Consider the following 24,195-nt stretch of genomic DNA (forward strand, 5'->3'; position numbering starts at 1 on the left):
CCGAGTCTTGGACCTTGGCTCAGGCTGAACATGCAAGATTTTCCCTTCATCAGGCTAATGAAGTAAGAGTCTTATGTCATCATTAGTGCTGGTGTTAATCCAAGCAGAACTAATATTGGTGTTGTTCCAAGTAGAATTAACCAAGCCCAGCCCCCAACAAGCCAGATGTTAGTCAAGCATTTCTTACTGATGTTAATGAATAACTCCCTTGGGTTTCACAAACAGCTGAGTCCACCAAATGAACTTCAGGGACCCAGAAGCAAATTGCCTGCCTAATAGAGATTTGTCCTAGGAGGATACTGAGGACTTAGAACTTCTGGGCTGAAAGCAAGAAAGAGCTCCCTTTTCCAGGTAGCAAATAATCATACCACTCCTAGCTGTCCAAAGAGCAAAGAAAAGGCCACCTGGAGCCAGCTAACAGGCCCCAGAGGCTTTATAGGCAGTGTTCCTTTGCAGATCCCTTTCTTCTTGTGTGTCTATCCCCATAGGGGTTGTGCTTTTATATGTTTATTTCCTCCATTGGACTGGGAGGGCAGGGACTATATTTTTTCACCTCTACATCCCCAGCACCAGGCAGATCAGCTAAGAGTTGGATGGAAATAAATTATGGTAGCACATCTCCCTGAGATTGTTCGCTTCATCGTCCAATTCTACATGGCTCTTCTCTTACTCTCCTTCAAGTAAAACATATCAGCTCTAGACTTTCCGTTTGTACTTGATGACTGCTGTCATAGGAATGTGATAATAAGAATAGAAAGCATTTCTAGGAAGAGCCAGACACTCTGCTAAGAAATTTGCATGCATCTTTCAACAGTCCATGAAAGCAGTATATCAGGATTTTAAAATACATGACCAAGGCTTGGGATCTGGGCAGGGTGCAGGGGGAGGGGTGGTTGGTTAAATGATTGGCTTTAGGTCATAGGACTAGTCCAGAGAAGATTCAGAATGGCTGGTGAGTGACATATCTGCCATTCCACTAGCAGTTGGCTGACCTATTCAGCAGAAAGTTACCCATCTACCCCACCAGGAAAATAATAAGGCAGATGTCTATAGTTTTTTCTTCCCAAGCCTTAAAATCCCCGTAGTAGGAGAATTTGTAAATGAGAGTCTTAAAATATTCTCAGAAAAATAGAAGGGACAAGGAGGATAATGGAAGCCTTTTTTAAAGAGTATTTTTAGATTTACTAAAATAATGAAAACAATATACTGAAGAAACTATCAAAAGATTTTGCAGATGTTTAATTATTACAATTGGCTACTTTACGGTTGATTTCCATTTATTCTACCACTCCCCCCGCCCCCCATACTGGAATATTTTCAGTCTCTGAGTTTCAGTGGGATGCATATAAAGGTCTTTTAATTAGTCACAGATAATATGGATACCAACAGGCTTTCTCCCTCTGTGGCTGCTCCTCCATCCAGATGTTCAGGGTCTTGTCTATAATGACTCAGCTATTGACGCTCTCCTGATGGATCCCACCAAAGACCTAGAGATGAAGAGGAACTTGGACTCCTACACTGGAAAAAGTGAGGCTTTATCAATCCGCCCCCCTGCTCCCCGATGGAGCCTTGTTCCACCCTTGCTAACTTCACACAAGAAAACAGCAGGATGCCCTGACCTACTTCCACCCATTCTCTCTCCCAAGTTTCAGACCCCACCTTCCTAGGAGGACAAGAATGTGCTCCAAAGGCCAGGTTTAGTTCATCCATATTTTCTTTCCCTCTCTTAAAGCAGCATGTAGAAATCCCCATGCCCATTCTATTACTTCTTCCACTTCATGCCCTTTGTCTCTGCCCAGCCTTCAGTCTCCTCTCTTTCTAATCATTGTTGTCAAGAGCAACTAAAACTTTCAGTATACTTAAATATTCAGTTGGAGGAAAAATATAGAGAAGCAAATCTATTTAAGGAGGCTTTTCCTAAAGGACACTTGAGGTAGGGGACACAATCTATACTACATACAGATTCTTTCCTTGGGCCAATGCCCAGTCCATTTGGGCAAACCTGTTTCCGAGAGCCAGACTATGGCCATAATAATAGACCCTTTTTTGAACACCCTGTACTCCAAGCACTGTGCTAGACTGGGCACTTTCCACGTAATATCTGGAATTTAATGACCCTCTAAAGAAAATATGATCATCTCCATGTTACCAATGAAGAAAGGGAGGTCCATCAATTTTAATTGATTTGCTTTAAAGTTAAGTTATTGGAGATGAGTTCACTGCTCTTCCTTTTGTTTAAGAAGCAACTGTTCATACCAGAGAGGCGAAGCATGCTGGCATGTCTAGAATAGACAAGTCCAAACTTCTGTACATAATCCCAGGGCAGCCTCTCCTCTAGAGGTAAAACATCAGAGCCCCACAGGGCCACCGAGACACATGTCCCACAGTCTGTCACTCTGTTGCCCTCCCACGCTAACCCTTCTCTATGTGATCTAAAGTATGACATGATGAGGTGTTTCCCAAAAGATAAAATGCCATATTTAGAAAGCCTCCATTTTATATTTGGCTTTTATACATACCACCAGCTCACTCTTTCCTCACTTTTTCAATCCTTAATTTTCTAGTTTCAAATTGAGATATAGTCCATAGCACTATATGACACTTTGTCATGATAGATGAAAGATCCAGGTATTCTTTCAAAGGAATGGTTTCCTAGGTGGATATAAGGAACTAAAGATATCATTGAAAATTCTAGATGGTAAATGTGTTCCTTTTAGGGCCATGGATTCTTTAAGTGTGAGATATGCCTTGAGCATCTACTATATACCAGCATTTTAATGATATAATTTACATGTATTTTCACATTTAATCTTTGCAACTCAAAGAAGTAATTATAATTATCCTTATTTTATTGAAGATTAAGGACACCAAAAACTGGAAGGCTAAATATTGGCAGGGCTGACATTAGAACCCAGGACTGTCTGACAACAAAGCCGACAAATGGGGTGATTTAAGGAGTCTAAATCCTCATAACAGAAACATAATTCCTCCTCCCAAGAGGATTCTTTGTCATGGTTGTTCCACTCAGCTTGATAGTTGACATCAACTTCTTGACTGGCCAACTGTTGTTCTAATGCCTGTTAATCTAGGCACCAGGTGTCTCTGATCAGCCGGCTCATTGGAGTGAGGGGCACATGACCCCATCCTTAAAGTGGAAGGCTGCTGTTACAGTAGAGTTATTCATGTCAGGCCTTCATCTTGACCTAAGCCCCTCTCTTTAAGACTAAATCTAACCCTAACTTGAGATAGTCTACCTTGCAGCATCTTTGCCCTTTGCTTCCATGCCATCTGTATATTCTTCAGGGTTATAAATGATCCTCACCTCCCCATGATCCTCCAGGGTCAAGGCTTAGAGCTGACAACACCTAGGAGATTCTGGCAAAAAACACAGCAGATGAGAGGATCCCCATATACCTCCTTCCAGGAAGAGAAATTTGGGAAGAGGATGGTTGGGCTGGAGGTTGGTGCTGGGCCCACTTGAACTTCTGGCTGTGTTCTGTCCGTGGTTCATGAACCACGGGCTGGGCTTCGCTGTCCTGCCAGGGAATGTTGCTGGTGCTACAGCAACCCCTGGTGCGGGACACTCTGGGAGAAGGTCCGACATGCCAGCATGGCAGTCTTAGAAAAAGTGAACAAGACAAGGACTGGAAGATTTTCCATTATTAATTTAAAGCAAATGATGCATTTTAGCTGGTGGATTCAAAAGCAGATGTCTTTGGAAATAGCCAAGTGTGAGGCATTCAAGAGCATAGCGTTGTGATTGAAGGTTATAAATATGCATTGCAGTGATGTTAACAATACTATATCATATACTCGGAAGTTGCTGAGGCAGTAAATCTTAAATGTTCTTACCACAAAAAAGAAATGGTAATTTTGTCACGTGATGGAGGTGTAGCACTAGCACAATGGTGGTAATCACTTGGCAATAGATGAGTGCATCAAGTCAACACATTGTATACCTTAAACTTATACAGTGTTATATGTCAATTATATCCCAATAAAGCTGGAAAAATTAATCGGTTTTAAATTAATTAACTAATTACTATGAATTGTTATAACCTTGTAGTTATATCTTTTATTCCTCTCCCCCTGTGTCCTACACTGGTGGTCGGAATGACAAGTAGCTTGTGAGAAATGTGTGCTACAGAATTGGTTATCCCCTACCCATCTCTGCATCCTTCTCTGCTCCACCCAGCACTCAGGCACACACTCATATATGTGAATATGTAATTCACAGGTCTACCCGGGGGTTTAATCAATGCAATTAGGTAAATTACTTGCATTGGCTATCCAGTACTTCATGTGTGCTGGCTGGATGGCAGCGTCACAAGTATGTTGCTGAAGTCCCACCCAATTCAGGGCATTTCTCTGGTTTTGGATATAATCATCTAAATATCTCCACACATATGTGTAAGATGCCATTCCAAGCACTCCAGTATATTTTCCATTTCCATCTTTTCTCAGCAAGAACCCAAACATTCATCTCAATAAAACGATTAACACATGCTGAATGCAAATTGCAAAGCCCTGGAGATCCAGAGTCAGTGCAGACACAGCGGAAGGCCACAGCAGCGTCCACAGCCCCCCTCAGTCCAGCGATCCCTGGGCTCACATGCCCTCAGCCCCGTCTCTTGTCTTCACAGACTGTCAAATGGCCAGCCTCCACTGATCCCTGCCCTCCTTTTCCTCCAAATTAAATTTCAACTTTTTGTAAACCTCTGTGAAAATGACAAGCCAGTGCCAGAGCTGTCTTTTAATACACAAAAGCATAAATAATGCCATCCATCAGGTCTGTCACTCAGAAAGATAGATTGCTGGTTGTCCAGACCCCCGAATGACACCAAAGCCAAAGTTAGAAAGTGTCTCTTTTCTTTTCTGTAGTCACTCCCTCGCTCACATGCTCTCTTGCTCACTCTCTTTTTTATTTGCTGGACTGCTTGATTCTGATTAATGGTCCTGTCAGGGTGGGATTCCACTTGCTCGGATAATGAGTCAAGAATGTATTCCCTGTCACAGGCACGGCAGATGTCAGGGGCAGAAGGGCTCAGGGATGCCAGAAACAATATACAGTTTCTTCCTAGTCCCCTGACAGGCCAATATGCTGCACAAGGTCTAATTTATGTAGACAAAATGCAGGCAGGGCCACAGCCACCAGAAAACTGCCCCAGAAAGCCATGGCTACAAGGCAGCTCACTAGCAGGACCTGCTTGTTGGCTGGGCAGCCAGCAGCAGGCTGGTAATGAACATCCGCAACAGACTCAATAGCACTGCCTCCCAAGACTGACCACGCCGAGAGGCCCAGGACCCCTCTGACTTCATTAAACTGCACTTTATATCATTATGGGAAAAAATCAAACAGGGCAGAGGGCTTCTGTTTCCTTTAACGGCTTGATTAGGTTATTCACTGCTGGCTTGGGCATTATCATCCTGGAGCTGCTGAGGGGTGCTGGCGGAGCTGCTCCATCCAGACACCCTCCTCACTTTCGCAGGACTAATTTGATCTCAGAAGTTTTTGCACCGACAGAGACCATCAGGGCTCCCATCATTCCACTGGCGCTCCAGAAAACAAGAATAGCTCCTTGGCCAGAACAGAGACCCAAAGGCTTGGTCTCAGCTCAAGCGTGGACATACTTGCATACAATCAACCTGTCCATATAGATTGCATGCATATGCACATATTTCTTTTTTGAGAAAAGTCTCCTGGGCTGTTTCTTGAGTTATAACATTAAATCAATATAAATTTCCCTTAGAAATTAAAAAAATGACCACATTCCTTTGACAAACAACTCAAGCAGTTACATGTTAAGGGCACACTGGAATTAAATAAATCAAACTCAGGCATGGGGACGGTCACATCACCAAGACTGAGAAGATAAAACTCATGTTTACCAACCTCCATTTTCATCTTAACCGTGTCACAAACATCTTCCATTCAAACAAACCAACAACTTCAAAGAGATGCTAAGACTCCATGCAGTAAGTAAGTATTAAGTAAGTTTTGCATGGCTTCTAGACTTGATTTCTGTGGATTTGATGGACTCTTCTGATAGGGTCTCTGGCTTCTGGTGCAAGGCTGTGGGTCCTGCTGGTTAATAGTAAGCAGGCAGCAAGACTGAGTTTTAAAGCCCAGTCAAATGTTATAAGCTCACCTGATGTTCTTCTTTCTAATGGTGTTTTTTTTCCTATTTTACTAACATGCTCTGTCCTTTGCAAAGACTTTTTTAGTTTCAAAAGGATGTCACCATTATGGTCGTCAATGTGATAGGACAGAAAGAGTATACGAGTCCAGGAGTGAGCAAGTTGGTGTTTGAGCCAGGTTCAAGCCTGTGGGCAAATTGTATCAGCACTCTGTACCTCGTTCCTTTTAACTATAAAATGTGGCTGATGCCGTCTACCTGGAGGCATTTGAGGTCATGCATACACAGTGCAGAATATGTAGTAGGCCTTGTATAAGCATTTTCTGAAAACCAGGTGGCCAGTAAATGGTAGCAATTATTTATTATATATTTTGTTTCACTGCCTAACATCGTACCACGATAAAGTTATTACTATGCAGATATGATACATTTCCCACTATTTAGTAGGTAAAAAAGAAATTAGAGTGGTCCCCTATGGTCATCGCCCCCTTCAGCTGAGTTCAGGTACACCAATCTTGAAGGTATCAGGCCAGTCCCATCTTGCTCATACCCTCCAGAGCCCAGTCTGGTTCCAAACACATTTCCCAAATTCTGTCTCTTGACCTGCAAGTTTAACCCTGTTTCTTCCAAATCCTGAGTGTGAATGGGTTTCTCCTAATTCCATCCACAATAGGCTCCACTGCTCACGGCCACTTGAGCTAGCAATGGGAAAAGAAGGCAGGATCAAAGTTCCAAAGTATTTTGGTTTCACTAAAGTGAAAAGATACACTGTTTAATTGGAGGGAGGAAAGCAAGCTGCAGAAGAGTATGTATAGTAAAATCCAATTTATATTAAGTATATCTGTATTCATTTCAATTTACTTTAGTTAATTTCTGGAAGGATACATAAGAGATTTAACAACAGTTACCTCTGGGTAGTAGGTGGGAAGTCAATTTTTTTTTATCATGACTGTGTGTTGCTTTTATATTAAGAACCAAATTTAAAACAAAGAAAAAGAAGCAGGAAAGCCAAACTAAGCAAACCTTCTCTGTGAACTCCCCCAACTTAAAACACTGACCTCTCTCTAATGGTCTAGAATTTACTAGAGAAACATCAGGCCAAAGCAAATATCACAATATAAATGAGGCCCACCTTGTGAAAACTGAGTGTAAAAAAAAAAAAAATCCAAACACAGGCAGCACTCCAGCAGGAAGAAACTGCTGCAGAGAACCTGGCTTTGAAGTAGCAGGTCCGATGGTGGGGAAGGAAGCTGACAGTGAACACAGGTAGCCTTGGGTGCCAGGGCTACGTGCTGAGGACCTGCTAAGGGGAGGTCACAAAACAGACATGGGTGTGGGATGTTTTATGATTTTTTAGAGGATTTTCCTGTTGCAGATGATTCTTTCAATCGTCAGGTCCTACGATGTGGTTGTAGGTTTGGATACATCACTAAGAGCCAGGAAATGAACATTTATGATGTTTAGAGGCCATATTACCAAATGGTGAACAATCAGAACAATCCAACAAAATGATGGTGGAAAGTGACTATCCCCTCCAAAATAATAAACCAAAAGAAGCAATTTCCAGGCAACGTGTGAGAAACAACCTAATGTGTAAAATTAGCTACTTTTGCACCAGCTTGACCATTAAGCATGCAGATTCTGATTCATCTGTGTGGAGATCATGCATTACAGACCAAAAAAATCCCAGAACTGAGGCACTAAGCTAAGGTCACCAGGAAGAGGTCAGGGTGAGAACACTGGAACCCACGTTGAAAAGAAGAGTGGAATGGAAAATTAATTTTAGATCCCAGTTACTGGCCTGTTTCCAAAGGCCTATTTGTTCCAGGGTGCAAGGAAGTGTGGTGTGGAACTTGGCCTTGGCTGATCATATGCCCCGATCTAGGGCCTTGCTAACATAAGCTGGAACCAGAACGCCAGCCCTGCAGTCAGCAGTCAGACGAGCACTGGAAACAGTGATGTCATTGGCTGCAAAGGGTCAAGAGTCACAGAGATGAAGGACATTTCTGCTATTAAATCATTTGCCTCCGGACATTCCCTCAAATGTCCCTACACAGCCCTAATGAGGGGGAAGAGCTGGAGTTGATAGCTGGTTCATCTCTGCCCCACACACGGTATGTCCTGCCTCAGTGTGAACACAAGAGTGTTCCCACTTACCTGAGGCTCTCGGTTCTCCTTTCCATTTTAGTAAATCACCCAGGCTGCCTTCTAGGACATCTCAGATCCAACCTTCTCTGCCTTTCTTATGGTAAGAGGCCCCAAACCCTTTCTCTGGAAGCACAGTCTGGTGGGAAATATAAAGCCACGTCAGGAGCCTTCCTTTGCTGTCCCTGGGGATATACTTTCTGGTGACACTTTGTGGAGGTGGAAGTGGGAGGGAAGGATCTTGACCTCCTTCCAGTCAGGAAAGTACTGTCATCTTTGGTAGGAGCAACAGTGCCCAGTGGGGCTGCTGTCCACTGGATGACACTATTTGGTGGTGGTGGTGCTTGGGGGGTAGTAATTAGCCCTACACGTTACTGTCACCATGATCTCCCCAGACTAAAACACATGGGGCCCTGATGACAGTTTAAACAGGTCTTCTTCATTGAAGAGGCTAGTAATTAACCCAATTCCCTTATCATCTCTTCAAGGAAGTCTCTCTAGTTAGAGTAGTTCCCTCCTGACTCCCAGTTACTATCTATTTTTAATTTCCTTCATCAAGTGCATCCTAAAGTCTGGGTTTTCTCAAAAGCAGAACCTGAGGCAAGGACTTGGGTTTGTGGGTCATTTATCTGATAGTCGATCCCAGGAAGCAGGAGTAGGGATGAGAGCACAGAGGAAAGCCAATATGAACATGTATTACCATGGTGTGTGGTGTAGACGCCTGATTCCAGTCAGACTCCCAAGAAGACGAGACTTTAGAACACAGCCTCACAAGATCCACCTTAAAGGTAGGAAGCCCAGAACATTTACCCACCAATTCCCAGTGCCCCCTGTTAGTTGAGGGTTGCCCCTGGAAGCATGAATTGTTTGCTGCTGCCTGATGCTGGCCAAGGGTCTCCTGAGAGGCATCTGAGAAAACCCAGAGGCAGAATGCAGAGGACACAAGAGGCAGACAAGAAGTAGGACATTGACAGCTCCAGGAAAGTCTGAGCTTACATGGAATTGTCGACCAAGGGTATGGGCTGCAATCAGAGGTAGGCCAGAGGGATAGGGCATGGACAGTAGAGGCATCTCCTACAGCACTTGCTCTGAAATTCTCTTACTTATAAGATACTCATTCAATGTCTCTCTCACTCCACTGAATAACAGAGACCCCTGCATAAGAGCAGAGACCTCCAAGTGCCCATAACAAAGCTGTAAGAATTGGAAACTGACACTGCCCCACCTCCCACTCCTTCTCAGGCTTAGGAGTCAGCCAGAGGAGCTTGCCTGAAATCTAACTGCCCACTCTGCCCCTCAGTCAAGCCCTGTTGTGCAAAGCAGAATCTGCCCAGCCACAAGGGAAGCCCTGAATATTTCCTCTGTCTTGTTGACTGGAGTACACACTGTACCTAGGATAGTAACTGCTACGTAGTAGGTGTTCAACACATTTTGTTGGATGAAATAGTTCAAGTTTACTTGGCCAATCCATAATGAATTGTAAGTTTCATAACCTTTTCCATCCTTTGAACATCAGAAGTAGTTTTCTTCTCCAGGTTTCTGGTGGTCACATGGAACAGAATGTGTTTTCTGACCTCAGGATATGCTGGTTCTCCCAGGGCTCAGGGGAAGGATGCGGTCTGCCATGATAGACTAAAATTCTATAGCCCTCCACTTCAGGCTGAAGTTATTGTTTGCCTAAATAACCTGAACATAAACACCCTTCCCAAATACCCAGTCTTGCACACCTGTTTCCACGCCTTACCTGCTTCTAGTTCTAGAAATATATACCTCCTTCCACATTTACCAAACTTTGATCATATTTCTTGCAAAATCCTAGCTCAGGCTTTATGACTTAGGTGGCATTTAACCCACCATCCTGCTCTGAGTTGTTTTATAATGATAACTCATATTAACTAACAGTGAACGATTCACCCCCAACTCATAACACTGTTGCTTGTAAAAAAGAATCCGGACTCTTTTCCTGACTGTAGTTTAGAGACCATAGGATGGTTTTGTGGTCAGAGTGAAAATTGGAGTTCATCTACCACAAAAGCAAAAGCCCCATATTCTCTATTTTTGTTTATGGCTTTTCCTTGAATTTTTTTGAACCTAAAAAGGAGGCAAGAGGGGCAGATAGTGTCCTGGTATCTGAGAGACACAGGAAATAGTTGCTAAGCATGGGCCATCACTAGGGCTTTCCTTGATGCACCCAGGTTTCTTGATCTCACAGATGCATCTGTATACACATAACCTCACAAAGAAATCACCAGGAGTCAGAGTGTTTGATTGTATACCATGAGCTGAATTTTGAGCCACAAATACAGGTAGAACTCTGGGTTCATGTTCTGACCCCAGATGATCATATGAGGTCTAGAACCAAACCTTTTAGATCAATTTATGCACGTTCTGCATGGAGCACTGGGTGTTATACGCAAACAATGAATCATGGAGCACTGGGTGTTATATGCAAACAATGAATCATGGAGCACTACGTCAAAAACTGATGATGTCATGTATGGTGATTAACATAACAAAATTTTTAAAAAGACAGAAAAAAAAGACATGTGAAAGGTTATTTTTAGTTTTGTGAAAGACTTCTAGGTTATAAATACCCACCTCAGACCAATTTTAGAAGATACTCATTTATAAAAGAAGAGTAGCTCAGTTTATAGTAGTTTAATGAATTCTGACCTAAGAAAGCAAAAAGGGTATTAGGGAGTGTTATGGGTTAAACTGTGTCTCCAAAAAAGATATGTTGAATCCCTAGCCCCAATATCTCAGAATGTGACCTTATTTAGAACTAGAGTCATTGAAGATGTAATTAGTAAAGATAAGGTCATACCAGAATAAGGTGGACCCTTAATTCAATATGACTGGCATGCCTATGAGAAGGGAGAACACCGCATGAAAACGTAGAGACACATGGGAAGAAGATGGCCATATGACAATGAAGGCAAAGGTTGGAATGATAAATCTACAAGTCAAGGATTGCTAAGAACTGCCAAAAGCTAAGAAGAGGCAAGGAAAGATTTTCCCATTAAAGTCACCAGAGAGAGCATGGCGCTGCCAACATCTTGATTTCAGACTTCTAGCCTCTAGAACTGTGAAGCAATACATTTCTGTTGTTTTCGCCACCCAGTTTGTGGTACTTCGTTAGAGCGCTAGGAAATGAATACAGGAAACAAACTAGGATGACAGCCTAAGAAGTAGATCCCATTAGAGCTCTAGAAGTGTAAACATTGCCACCACCACCACCACCACCCCCCACACTGCCCATGGTGTGTGCTGAGCCCTGCTGCAGTGAGCAAAGATCTTCTGGGAAATTCTGCTCAGTGGACAGACACTTTGGCTACATTGCCAGTTTGCTTGTAACTGAAGAGTATGGTTCTTTGGAAATGAAGCAGGATTCCTCTGAAATTGGGAGATGCAGCCCTCCATCATCCTGAATTTTACAAATCACTGGGGAAAATAAGATGTGGATTAGATGTCACTGGAACTTGGAAGAAGGAGGAGGTGAAGGAGGTGAACAGGGGTGGGAGGCAGGGGAGAGGAGAGGAGATGGAGAGGGGAGGAAGAAGAGTGGTACAAGGCAAGATTTCCAAAAAGAAACAAGGCTCTCATCTTCTTCATCCTCAACTCCAATTTATCCCCAGATATGCATTTTTGAACCCATTAACTTTCTCCCTTCCCTTGACCCTAGCACTCATTCAGAGCCTCACACTTTCTCATTTTGATCACTGTTTAACCTTGTACCAGCCTCTTAACCCACCTGTATACCGTTACCAGAGCGAGCGTGGCACTCCCTGCTCACAGCCCTTCCCTAGCTTCCTATCACCCAGGGGGACTACACCAGGACTTCCAAAATCATACTTCAATCCATACTTCCTATACAATCCTTTATTCCTCACTACAGAGTATCCTCGACTCCAGCCCAATCAATTATATATCTTGATTTTTCAGAAGTGTCTGCATTTTCTCCTACTAGAAATGTCCTTCCTCCTTTTTTACCTTATGAGCTTCTCATTCTTTTCAATCCAGCAAGGATATCACCTCCTTTATAAAGACTTTCGTTGGTCCCTACCCCAGCTGTAACAGAATGAATTTTTCCCTCTCCTGTCTTCATATAGAACTTAAAAAATGACACCTACCACAATAAATTATTGTTATCTGGCCATGGAACAGTTTGCCCCATCAGTCTGTATGTTCCAAGAACACCTTATTTGACTACAGAATTCCAAGGCCTGGCATCATGGCTGAAATGTGGAAGGTTCTCAATAAATATTGTAAAAATAAAGGATGTGTGAATGAGAATGGCATACTCCAAGCACTATGGTTTACCCCCATTGTTCCCCAAAGTGGTCAGATGTCCTCCATCTGGAGCCATTTCCCAACCCATAAGGGAAATTCAGCAGATTTTTAGATACCAGTACCTTCTCTTCTCCTGCATCTCTGCACAGGATTCTCATCAAGTTCAAGGTTGGCTTCAGTCTAGAAAAATAAATAGGCCTCCCCTTAGACAAAATAGAGCCAGCTAATTTATATGAGAAGTCGACTCCAGGTCCCCTGCCTCCTGGACTGAGCAGAGAGAGCAAGATGAAGAGTTCCACCATGAGTTACTGCGCTCAGGCTGGCCTTTCTCTAACATCGAGGCCTTCTGTTCCTGTGACAAAGTTTATGTCCTAAGTCATTAAGTTTTTCTGCCAAAACACAACGTGTTTCTTTTTAAAGGCCCTTGTTCCTGCTCAGAAATTTCTTAATCAGAAACAGTGACTAACTGTTCAACTCCAAATAAAGGAAATAAAATTAAATGTCCCAATTGCTTTTTGCTGATTTGGCCTTTGGTTTCATTTTATTATTTTCTTTACAAGCCTAAAGCTTATGGAGGAACTCCCCAGTGCCCAACTCACAGTTCTGATGTGGAGGGAGAGAGGTATAATGCCCAGTGTGACATTTGAGTTACAGTTTCTCTAAACCACATGCAAACCTTGATGAATAGAAATGTAAAGTTCCAACACTGAAAACCAGGGTTCCTGGCCTGGGGTTGGAAGACTTGTGTGGACCCCTGCTTGCAGAAATTTGGGGTCATTTCCAGAACCAAAGAGACAATGGTTTAGGAGAAAAGAAAAGCATTCTGCCAACTTCTACCTCTTCAATTACATTCCGGCTGCCTTTCCTATTTATGAAAGGCCACTGCCGTTCGCATCCATGCTCCAACCACGGAAACACCTGGAATGTGGCCATTCAGGGACATTCTAGAGAAAAGTCCAGAAAAGAGGGAGGAGAGTCCAAAGAAGAAAAAAACTATAAGAATTGAAGGAACTGGGTAGAGACACTGAGAATCATTGATGTTAGAACTGGAGAACATCTATTTCATTGTGTACCTTGTACAAATAAATAAAAATTAAAAATAAATAAGATATAAATAAATAAATAAATAAATAAAAATTTAAAAAGTGAGGCCTTGAGAAACCTGGACTCCCAAAAGGGGATAAAAATTGTTCCATGCCATCTTTATTCTACTGGATGAAAGAAAGCATAAAGGAACAGGGTATGTCAAAGTTTAAAACTTAGCACAATTCCTGGCACAAAGCATACTTGATAAAATAACATTAAATAATAGTTCACACAGGGGCTAAAATAACCTAATATTTACATTGTCCCTGAAGTAATTTCCCACAATGAGAGTCTGGATTTACTAACCTTATTTTCAAATTATTCCAAACTTACAGAAGTTGTAAGAATAGTACAAAGGATCTCCATATACCCCCTCAGCCATCAACTTATCAACTTTTTTAATGTTTGCCACATTGTGTTCTCTATCTATCTACCTATACACACACACATATTATTTATTCCTAAACATTTGGAGTAGGTTTCTTTGGATCTGTTTCCTCTGATTGCTTCAATGTATATTTCATGAGAGCAAGGACATTCTCTAACAGTTACCAAATCCAGGAAATTTCACATTTGCACAACACTTTAATCCATAGTTCATTTTCAAATGTCAACGTTGTCCTAATAATGTCCTTTATGTCATTTTTCCCGCACGAGACCCCATCCAGGGTCACATCCTCTATTTAATTGTCTTGCCTCCTTAGTCTACTCTAATCTGCATAGATCCTCAGCCTTTCTTTGTCCTTCATGAAACTGAGATGGTTGGAGAGTACAGCCCAGTGGTTTTCTAGAAGGCCCCCCATTTTGGATTTACCTGATGCTCCCCCATGAGATTCAGGCCAGGCCCTTTTGGCTGGAGCACTGCATGAGAAGGGGTGTGTTCTTCTCAGTGCCTCTGGAGGCACACTAAGTCTGCCCCTTCTTGATAATGTTGATTTTGATAAGTGACTTCTCTGCTGTAGAGTTACTAGTTTTCCTTTCATAATTAGTAAGTAATTTGCAAGGAGCACTTTCAGAACATGTAAATATTCTGTTCTCCATCAATCCCCACAATGGATTTAGCAGCCAGTAAATTGTTTGCCTTTTACTCACTGGGTTATAATCCATTGCTGACATTATTTGGTTTAGTGCTCGGGTTATCCCAGATTTGGCCAGAAGAACCCCTTCAGGCTCTCCTTTATCCTGTTGGCATGTGCCCCCCACCTTTTTAACTTACGGTCTTTTTAAATTTTTGGCAATACAGAATGTTGTAGGATCCTTTGTGTCTTTTCTGCCTTGTTCCTGAAATCAGCTTTGATCTGGAGGTCCCTGGTCATTTTGAGTGAGGAATGGTATTTAAAAATCAAGACCTAGATGTCAGGTACGGTCATTGCTATTGGAATGTCATTGGTTTAAGGTCCTATCAGCAGAGCGAGCCAATAATATATATTTCTGAAATTATCTGCTTATACTGGTACTTCCAATCCAAACCAATTCTTTGTGGGTATTTCTGTATTTCTTGCCTTTGCCTATTTCTTATTTGTAGCTCTCTGTTTCACAGTGAGAATCCTGGCTCACAAAATAAACAAACAACAACAACAACAACAAATATATATATATATATATATATTCATTTGCTTAGTCCTATAATATACATAAACAAAACAGTTTTTTAAACTAAGCTACGTGCATACCACTACCATAAAAAAATGAGAAAAGTTCAAGAGATGTTTGCATGTTTTTCTTTAGATGAATACATAGTCAAAGCACTCTGTTCAAAAGTTACTTAAACTAGCTTTTATCTCTCCCTTTGGTGTGGTTATATTATTCCATTGAAATAACGTAGGGTGTATTTATTTCTCTTTCCAAACAGTTTTAGGGCTTTTCCCCCATCCTCACTGGCTTACTTTCATTTTTTTTAATTTGTAGAAAAATATGATCCCCCTAGTCAAAACCATATGAAAATGTATACCCCAAAAAGTGTTCCCTCCCCTATCCCATCTGTCTTATTTTCCTCCACCTCTATCTTATCTAGGGAACCAACTTCATTAGTCTCTGGTTTATACTTTCTCTATATTCTTTTTCCAAAATAAACTGGCAAAATGTAAATTATTTCAAAATAAAAAATAAAAAGATATGCATATGTTTTCTTATTTCTCCTTCCTTGACACAAAGTAATATATAATATATACATTCTTTTTTTATTAACATATAATGTATTATTTGTTTCAGGGGTACAGGTCTGTGATTCATCAGTCTTACACAATTCACAGCGCTCACCATAGCACTTACCCTCCCCAATGCCCATCACCCAGCCACCCCATCCCTCCCACCCGCCTCCACTCCAGCAACCCTGTTTGTTTCCTGAGATTAAGAGTCTCTTATGGTTTGTCTCCCTCTCTGGTTTCGTCTTGTTACATTTTTTCCTCCCTTCACCTATGATCCTCTGTCTTGTTTCTCAAACTCCTCATATCAGTGAGATCATATGATACTTGTCTTTCTCTGGTTGACTTATTTCGCTTAGCTTAATATCCTCTAGTTCCATCCATCCACGTTGTTGCAAATGGCAAGATTTCATTTTTGATGGCTGTATAATATTCCATTATATATATATATATATATATATACACACCACATCTTCTTTATCCATTCATCTGTTGATGAACATCTAGGCTCTTTCCATAATTTGGTTATTGTGGACATTGCTGCTATAAACATTCGGGTACAGGTGCCCCTTCGGATCACTACTTTTGTATCTTTGGGGTAAATACTAAGTACTGCAATTGCTGGGTCATAGGTTAGCTCTATTTTCAACTGTTTGAGGAACCTCCATACTGTTTTCCAGAGTGGTTGCACCAGCTTGCATTCCCACCAACAGTGTAGGAGGGTTCCCCTTTCTCCGCATCCTTGCCAACATCTGTCATTTCCTGACTTGTTAATTTTAGCCATTCTGACTGGTGTGAGGTGGTATCTCATTGAGGTTTTGATTTGGATTTCCCTGATGCCAAGTGATGTTGAGCACTTTTTCATGTGTCTGTTGGCCATTTGGATGTCTTCTTTGCAGAAATGTCTGTTCATGTCTTCTGCCCATTTCTTGATTGGATTATTTGTTCTTTGGGTGTTGAGTTTCATAAGTTCTTTATAGATTTTGGATACTAGCCCTTTATCTGATATGTCATTTGTAAATATCTTCTCCCATTCTGTCGGCTGTCTTTTGGTTTTGTTGACTGTTTCTTTTGCTGTGCAATTTTTTATCTTGATGAAGTCCCAATAGTTCATTTTTGCCCTTGCTTCCCTTGCCTTTGGCAATGTTTCTAGGAAGACGTTGCTGCAGCTGAGGTTGAACACATTGCTGCCTGTGTTCTCCTCAAGGATTTTGATGGATTCCTGTCTCACATTGAGGTCTTTTCTCCATTTTGAGTCTATTTTTGTATGTGGTATAAGGAAATGATCCAGTTTCATTCTTCTGCACGTGGCTGTCCAATTTTCCCAACACCATTTTTTGAAGAGACTATCTTTTCCCCATTGGACATTCTTTCCTGCTTTGTCAAAGATGAGTTGACCATAGAGTTGAGGGTCCATTTCTGCACTTTCTATTCTGTCCCATTGATCTAGGGATACACATTCTTTTGTACTTTCTTTTTCCATTTAATATATTTAAATTCATTTCATATTAAATGACAGAAGTCTTCCTAATTCTTTTTACAGCTCCTTAGTCCTCCCATGAGTACATATAGAAGTTTGTTCAACCAATTTTCTATATTTGGGCTCTTAGGTAATTTCTGATATTTTGCAGTTGTGAACAACACTGCCATGATTAACCTCATGAATATATTTTTGTATCATTGGAAATATATCTGCAGGGTAAATTGTTTGGTCAAAGAGTAAGTACATATGTAGTATTGTTGATAACCTTAAAGAGGTTACACCATCTCAGTACTCACCAACCATGTGTGTGAGTGTTGTTTTTCCTACAGCCTCACCAACAGAGTGTGCCTGAGAGTTGAGAAAATGTCCATATTTCACTGTAGTCTTATAAGTGAGGTTGAACATCTTTTCCTACTTTTGATCTCTCTCTGTGTGTGTGTGTGTGTGTGAATTGTCTTTTTTTATAAGATTTTTGGTCATTTTCCCCTTAATTTTAAGACTTGTTTGTACATTAACCCATTATTTGTCGTATATTTCCAGTATTTTCTACGTTTGTTATATGTCTTTTGACTGTGCTCATGGTATTTTCTGTCATATATTTCTTATGTAGGCAAATTTACCAAGTTTTTTGTGCATCTTGATCTTGAATTGTAGTTACCAAGCCATTTCCTACACCTGAATGAAAGTAGAATCCATCCATTTAAAAATTCTTATGTAATTTCATTTTTATGTTTACACTCTAATCCATTTGAAGTTTTTGTAATGTATGGTGTGTCTAAATGGCTATCCAGTTATCCTGAATTAGTTATTAAAAAGTCCATATTAGCTTCAATGATTTCATATGCCACCTTGATCACATACTAAATTTCCAGACGTACTTGGGTTTATTTTTTGACTTTCTGTTCCATTCCATTTTGCCTTACATCATGTGCTAGTACCACACTAGGTTAACTACAGAGACTTTATAGCATCTTTTCATATCCAGAGGGCTGGTCCTCTTCATGGATCTCCTTCTGTTGTTTTTTAGACGTTCTTACATGCTTATTTTCTGTAAAAATGTTAGTAACAACTTCAATAGTGCCAGAGAAACAATGTATTGATATTTTTATTGGGAGAAATATTATCTTGATGATGTGGAGACATTCCATCCAAAAACAAGAGATATTTTTCCATTTGTTTAAGTCTAGAAGTCTGAATCATGTGTGTGTGTGTGTGTGTGTGTGCCCCTACATTTTTCCTCTATTTTTTTAATACTTTTCACCCTAAAATAAAATCACACAAAGCAAATGTAAAGCTTAGGGAATTATAGAGCAAACAGCTTTGTAAGCAGGTCAAGAAATAAAACTTTGCCACACCAAAAACTCTCCATGTGCTCCCTCAGTCACAGTTCCTTCCCTCTCTCCAAAAGTAGCCATATCCATAACTGTATAGCAATCATGTCCCTGCTTTTCTTTATATTTAAACACCATGTGTACATCCTTAGATGCTAAGGTTTAATCTTGTTGATGAAAAAAATGTTTGCTATGTGCCTTAAGTCTCATTTAATCTGCAGATTTCTCCTCTAGACCTTTCTCTTCTGGGCAGTTCATCTGCTGAAGGTCCTGGACTATCAGGCCTGTAAAGTTGTCATTGTCTGGGTGTTCCCAATTGCAAACTCAAGAAGTTTGTTCCTCCTGGAAATTGCAGCTGGCACCAGAGGATGGATTAGACTCAGCTTTGATCCCCTTGGCAAGATTATAGGTGGTATTGCATTATTTTATCAAAGAACAGAGAATGTCAAAGATTTCATCTTTTTTGATATTAGCAGCCACTGATGCTCAATGCCTTCAGTGTTTTTTTTCTCAGTTCTTTTGATTTTGTGAAACCCCTTCTCTAATATCTTCTTAGAATATACAGATGTGGGTTTTACATCTTCTATAAGAATCAGAAGTCAGCTCTCCCTCCGCTTTACCTTTACCCTCATCCCTATTATTATCCACATGTGATACCACAGAAATCACTCCAACATACTTTCTGGTAGGAAATTCGCACTGCCTATAACACCTCTTAGCAGAGGAAAGAGTTCTATAGCCAATGCCCCAGAAAGGAGCCATCCTCAATGAGTTCTGGATATTAGGGAAGCCTAGGGACCTGGAGTAGGTAAATAGTATTGGTTTGTTTATTTGTTTTAATTTATTAACATTTATTGAAATGCAGAAGAATGCTTGGTTCTGAGGAGAGAATCATCACTAAGTGTATTGCTCCAAAGCATATTACAGAGCTGAAAATTTCCTTAGATACCAGCTGCTACCAACACCTGTTTGACCCAGAAGTAACCTTATCTAATGGTGACTTCTCTAAGGCCACAACCAGAAGTAGAACCCAGTCCCCTCTTGCCTAGCTCATTCTACTACATAGGAACACTGTCTCAGTTGGCAAGTCTTCCTTTCTTCCCTCCTTCCTCACCAAGTGTAGAAAATCAGGCTACACAAGGTCTTATAGCCACTAGGAAGTACTCTTAGGGCAGCTTTTCAAGTAGGAACTTTCATTACTCATTAATTATTATTTTTTTTTAATTAAGCTCCTACTTTGTACCAGGCACCTTGCCTAGCTATGGCTACACGTAATGAACACACATAGTCCTTCCTTCATGGGGTTTCTTATAATCCACTAAGGGAGAGGAAAAATAAGTAAGTGGTTGCATAAATAAACATAATTACAGATGGTACTAAATGCCATGTAGAAAAATAAAAGAGTGCTATAAAAATAATAATAAAAGAAAGAGCTCCTTTACAATGGGCACAGGCCTCTCTGAAGGGTTGGTCATCCATACTCTTCATGAAAGATGCAATGGCACATGGATAGCCATAGGCACCTTCCTCTACCTTAATGTCATTCCTTGATTTCTTTAATGAACTTGTATTAGTATGTTCTTATGCACAAATTACTTAGGTGCTAAGGATATACCAAGTTGAAATGGTATGGTCCTTGTCCTAATAAAACCTGTGGGAGGAAAAGATGGCAGATGAGTAGGGGCCCTATCCCAACTGGTCCCCAAAATTGAGCTCTGAACACCCACGAAATCAGCCTGAGATGTAAGAAAATAGATCTAGATCGCTACAAGCAGAATATCACAGGCCGTTGGTTTCGAGGTACAAAGTGGGGAGCCATGATTCTGTGGGCACATATTGGAAGATAAACAGAAGGGGGGAGGAAGCTGTGGGGATCCTACACCACTGGTGAGTGATAGCTTCATGCACTGGGGACCGAGCACAGACTAGCAGACCGGTAGTGGTGCAGAAAGGACTTTAGGGCAGCCCCCTGACTGAAACCAGGAGCGGCAGGGCCACACGTGTGACCTGGGGGTGGCTGGTGGTTTTAGAAGCATAAAGGGCAGAGACGTGCCCCAACCTGGAGGGGAGGACTGGGAGCCCTGCTGAGGGGTGCACAACCCAGGATGCTGCAGTTTATAGCAGCACAGACAGAAACAGAGATAGTGTGGCCTGGCGACCTCACTGAAGAACAGACTGCAATCTCTCTGCTCTGAAGCAGAAGGTTGGAAATTATCTCTTTTGTTCCAACTCTCAGAAAGGATGCAGAAAGCTACCAGGGAAAGCTGCAAGAGAACAAAACCCCCAAAAAACAGATTTTCACTAGCCCATTCCCACCATCGGGGGCAGGGCAACTCTACACAAACAGTGTTGCCTGAGTAACAGCACGGCAGGGCCCTCCCCCAGAAGACAGGTTAGGAGAACAAGAGGCCAACAACCTTAAGATCCCTATAAAACAGGTGCATCTTGCTTGAGTTGTGATCAATAATTTGGACTCTGTACATTCCCTCAACCACCCCTCAACAGAATGACTAAGAAGAGGAACCCCCAAAATAGGAAAGACTCAGAGACTGTGACTTCTGCCACAGATTTACAAAGAGATACAGATATAACCAAGATGTCGGGAATGGAATTCAGGGTAGCAATTGTGAAGACAACAGCTAGAATGGAGAAATTGATTAGTGGCAACATAGAGTCTCTAAATGCAGAAATGAAAGCTGAACTAGCAGAATGTAAAAATGCTATCAATGAGATCCAATCTAATCTAGATAATCTAACAGCTCGGGTAAGTGAGTCAGAAGAATGAATTAGTGATCTAGAAGACCAATTAATAGACAAAAAGGAAAAGGAGGAGGCCAGGGAAAAACAACTCAAAATCCATGAAAATAGAATCAGAGAAATAAGTGACACCATGAAACATTCCAATGTCAGAATTATTGGGATCCCTGAAGGGGTGGAGAGAGAGAGAGAGGACTAGAAGATATATTTGAGCAAATGGTAGCTGAGAACTTCCCTAATCTGGAGAATGAAACAAACATTCATGTCCTAGAGGCAGAGAGGACCCCTCCCAAGATCAAGAAAAACAGGCCAACACCCCGGCATGTAATAGTAAAACTCACAAATCTTAGAACCAAGGAAACCATCTTAAGGGCAGTTAAGGGGAAGAGATTCCTTACGTACAGAGGGAGGAACATCAGAATAACGTCAGACCTATCCACAGAGACCCAGGAGGCCATAAAGGGCTGGCAAGACATATTCAGGTACTAAACAAGAAGAACATGCAGCCAAGAATACTTTATCGGCAAGGCTGTCATTTAGAATGGATGGAGAGATGGAGAGCTTCCAAGACAGGCAGAAACTGAAAGAACATGTGACCACTAAGCCAACCCTGCAAGAAATATTAAGGGGGGGTTCTATAAAAGGAGAAAGACCCCAAGAGTGATACAGAACAGAAACTTACAGAGATAATCTATAAAAACAACGTCTTCACAGGAAACATGATAACAATAAATTCATATCTTTCAATAATCACTCTTATTGCGAATGGCCTAAATGCTCCCATAAAACGGCACAGGGTTGCAGATTGGATAAAAAGACAGGACCCATCCATATGCTGTCTACCAGAGACTCATTTTGAACCTAAAAATACATCCAGACTGAAAGTGAAGGGATGGAGATCCATCTTCCATGCCAATGGACCTCAAAAGAAAGCTGGGGTAGCAATTCTCCTATCAGACAAATTAGATTTTAAGCTAAAGACTGTAGTTAGAGACACAGAAGGACACTATATCATTCTTAAAGGGTCTATCCAACAAGAAGATCTAACAATTGTAAATATCTATGCCCCCAACATGGGAGCAGCCATCTACATAAGCCAACTGTTAACCAAAATAAAGAGTCATATTGATAACAATATGTTAACTGTAGGAGACCTCAATACTCCACTCTCAGCAATAGACAGATCATCTAAGCCAAAAATCAACAAAGAAACAAGAGCTTTGAATGACACCCTGGACCAGATGGACCTCATAGATATATACAGAACATTCCACCCTAAAACAACAGAATACTCATTCTTCTTGAGTGCACATGGAACTTTCTCCAGAATAGACCCCATACTGGGTCACAAATCAAGTCTCAACTGACACCAAAAGATTGAGATTATTCCCTGCATATTCTCAGAACATAATTCTTTAAAACTGGAACTCAATCACAAGAAAAAATTTGGAAGAAATTCAAACACTTGGAAGCTAAAGACCACTCTGCTCAAGAATGTTTGGGTCAACCAGGAAATCAAAGAATTTAAACAATTCATGGAAATCAATGAGAACGAAAACACATCAGTCCAAAACGTATGGGATACTGCAAAGGCCGTCCTAAGGGGGAAATACATAGCCATCGAAGCCTCACTCAAAAAAAAATAGAAAAATCCCGAATTCACCAATTAACTTTACACCTTAAAGAACTAGAGAAAAAGCCATGCATTAGAAGAGAAATGATTAAGATTAGAGCAGAGATCAATGAATGAGAAACCAGAAACACAGTAGATCAGATCAACAAAACCAGAAGCTGGTTCTTTGAAAGAATTAACAAGATTGATAAACCCCTGGCCAGACTTATCCAGAAGAAAAGAGAAAGGACCCAAATTAATAAAATTATGAATGAAAGGGGAGAGATCATGACTAACACCAGGGAAATAGAAATAATTATTAGAAATTATTATCAACGGGGCGCCTGGGTGGCTCAGTCATTAAGCGTCTGCCTTCGGCTCAGGTCATGATCACAGGGTCCCAGAATTGAGCCCCGCATTGGGCTCCCTGCTCCACGGGAAGCCTGCTTCTCCCTCTCCCATTCCCCCGGCTTGTGTTCCCTCTCTTGCTGTGTCTCTCTCTGTCAAATAAATAAATAAAATCTTTAAAAAAAAAAGAAAATATTATTGACAACTATATGCCAATAAATTGAGCAAACTGGAAGAAATGGATGCCTTCCTGGAAACCTATAGCCTGCCAAGACTGAAACAGGAAGAAATTGACAACCTGAATAGTCCAATAACCAGTAACGAGATTGAAACAGTTATCAAAAAACCCAAAAAACAAGAGTCCAGGATTGGACTGATGGATTCCCTGGGGAATTCTACCAAGCATTCGAAGAAGAAAAAAATACCTACTCTCCTGAAGCTGTTTCAAAAAATAGAAACCAAAGGAAAGCTTCCAGACTCAGTCTATGAGGCCAGCATTACCTTAATCCCCAAACCAGGCAAAGACGCCATCAAAAAGGAGAATTTCAGACTAATATCCCTGATGAATACGGATTCCAAAATCCTCAACAAATTCCTAGCTAATAGGATCCAACAATACATTAAAAGGATCATCTACCACGACCGAGTGGGATTTATCCCCGGCGTTGCAAAGGTGGTTCAACATTCGAAAATCAATCAGTGTGATAGATCACATTAATAAGAGGAGGGAGAAGAACCATATGGTCCTCTCAGTTGATGCAAAAAAAGCATTTGACAAAATACAACATCCTTTCCTAATTAAAACTCTTCAGAGCATAGGGATAGAAGGAACATTTCTCAAGTTCATAAAATCTATCTATGA

The 24,195-nt window shown here is 41.1% G+C and overlaps 1 long non-coding RNA gene across 6 annotated transcripts in view; it reads right to left on the reverse strand.

The window, feature by feature from the left end:
• LOC141374397 (uncharacterized) overlaps window positions 1-24,195 on the reverse strand; it is a 122,991-nt gene that overhangs the window by 33,608 nt on the left and 65,188 nt on the right. For 4 of the 6 annotated variants that reach the window (XR_012381233.1, XR_012381234.1, XR_012381232.1 and 1 more), the window contains one exon: window positions 12,686-12,752. The exons of the other annotated variants lie outside the window; for them this stretch is intronic. This is a non-coding gene — a long non-coding RNA (uncharacterized lncRNA). Of the gene's footprint in view, window positions 1-12,685; window positions 12,753-24,195 lie in introns of those variants that run through there. 6 annotated transcript variants of the gene reach the window in all.

Source organism: Callorhinus ursinus, unplaced genomic scaffold, assembly GCF_003265705.2.
Source record: "Callorhinus ursinus isolate GAN/ISIS: 27379988/994484 unplaced genomic scaffold, GSC_fseal_2.0 scaffold17, whole genome shotgun sequence".
NCBI classification, from domain to species: Eukaryota; Metazoa; Chordata; class Mammalia; order Carnivora; family Otariidae; genus Callorhinus; species Callorhinus ursinus.